Source organism: Mandrillus leucophaeus, unplaced genomic scaffold (assembly GCF_000951045.1).
Source record: "Mandrillus leucophaeus isolate KB7577 unplaced genomic scaffold, Mleu.le_1.0 Scaffold246, whole genome shotgun sequence".
Taxonomy (NCBI): Eukaryota; Metazoa; Chordata; class Mammalia; order Primates; family Cercopithecidae; genus Mandrillus; species Mandrillus leucophaeus.
In genome coordinates this window covers 213,144-215,114 of record NW_012102543.1, presented here as the reverse complement: position 1 = coordinate 215,114, position 1,971 = coordinate 213,144, and the positions used below count along the sequence as shown (strand labels likewise).

Below are 1,971 nucleotides of genomic sequence, written 5' to 3'. Positions count from 1 at the left end.
TTTTCACATCGTATCAAGAAAACAGGCACCGAAGAGGGTGGGAAAGACAGTCCTGCATCGCCTATGCCCCCCTCCCTCACCCCTGGCACAACAGCTTGGAGAGAGAATCTGTGCATGTGGGGGAGGGAGAGGAGTGTGGGATTTTGCATTGGAACTCACTGCTGCCCTGTCACAGCACAGCACTACACTGAATAGAATTCTGCTGGCTCCCACAGAGGACGCATTTAGATCAGCTCTGGGCCAGAGGAGAATCCTCAGCCAGAGTGGGACAGACCTGAGTCCTCAGCTGGTTCTGCCACCAGCTGACCAAAGTGGCCTGGGGCCCTGAATACACGAGTGACAGTCAGGTCACAAGACTATATTCCTTAGGCAAACCCTGGAGCTGCACTGGTCATGGAGGCAGGGGACTTTGGGTGTGTATGACCCCAAGTGACACCAGCTGTGGTGGCCAAGGGAGTGCCTGCATCATTCCTCCCCCAGCTCCAGGCAGGGCAGCTCAGGGAGAGAGTCCTTCCGCTTGGGGAAAGGAGAGGGAAGAGTACTCAAGGAGTACAAACTCAGGAGACTGTGTCTTGCAGCCTGAGTAGCAACTCAACCACAGGAAAATAAAGCACCAGGCAGAATCCTGAGGCTCCTGATTCCAGGCCTTTGCTCCTACACTACGTTTCCAGACCTACCCTGCGCCAGAAGTGAATCCACTGCTCTGATGGGTCAGATTTATCCTGGCAGGATTCACCACCTGCTGACTAAAGTGCCCTTGGACTTTGAGTAAATATCAGTGGTAACTAAGCAGTTCTGGCCACAGGTCTTGGGCAGGATCCAATACTGTACTGGTCTGCAAAGCTTCAGGTGTGACTCAGTGCACTACCATCTGTGGTGGCCACGGGAGTGCTCATGTCACCCCTGCCCCAACTCCAGGCAGCCCAGTGGGGGGAGAGATTCCTGATTGGGGGAAAGACAAGAAAGAGAGAGATGTTGCCTAGGTAACCAGGGAATTCTCCCTTATCTTACCCAAGGCCACCAAGGATCCAGGAGTATCTAGGAGTTGGCAACAGTTGCAGGGGTCATAGGCTGAGGGCACCCCCTGGTACACATCAGCTACGGAGACCATAGGCTTAAGTCACAACACTTAATCCCCTTTGAATATATAGAAAGCCTTCTCAAGGAGGATGGGTACAAATAAGTCCAGACTGTAAAGACTGGAATAAATACCTAACTCTTCAATGTCCAGACATTGATGACCATCCACAGCATCAATGGACTAAATAATCCAGGAGTGACAGAGATATGTGAGCTTTCCAGACAGGGAATTCAAAATTGTGGTCTTGAAGAAGCTCAAACTTTGAGATAACACAGAGAAGGAATTCAGAATTCTGTCAACTTCAAAAAGAGATTGAAATCATAAAAATCAAGTAGAAAGGCTGCTCTGCCTATGGAGTAGCCTGTAATCCCAGCACTTTGGGAGGCCGAGACGGGCAGATCACAAGGTCAGGAGATCGAGACCATCCTGACTAACTCGGTGAAACCCCGTCTCTACTAAAAAATACAAAAAACTAGCCAGGCGTGGTGGCGGGCGCCTGTAGTCCCAGCTACTCAGGAGGCTGAGCCAGGAGAATGGCATAAACCCGGGAGGCGGAGATTGCAGTGAGCTAAGATCCGGCCACTGCACTCCAGCCTGGGTGACAGAGCAAGACTCCAGCTCAAAAAAAAAAAAAAAATAAATAAATAAATAAATAATAATACTCTCATCTTTACCAACAGATTTGATTCTAAAGTTCTGAGGTGGAGTCCAAGAGTGTGCAGTCAGCTTCTGGGGTGGTGTTTGTTAGATATAGTTTTTTGTTTATTTATTTATTTTTGAGACAGGGCCTCACTCTGTCACCCAAGCTGGAGTGCGGTGGCACAATCATGGTTCACTGTAGCCTTGCCTCCCAGTGTCAAGCAATCCTCCTGCCTCAGCGTCCTCAGTAG

At 49.9% G+C, this 1,971-nt stretch overlaps 1 protein-coding gene across 1 annotated transcript in view; it reads right to left on the bottom strand.

Moving 5' to 3' along the window:
* The window catches only part of HEATR4 (HEAT repeat containing 4), a 55,675-nt gene that overhangs the window by 52,025 nt on the left and 1,679 nt on the right, over nucleotides 1-1,971 (bottom strand). The window lies entirely within an intron of this gene.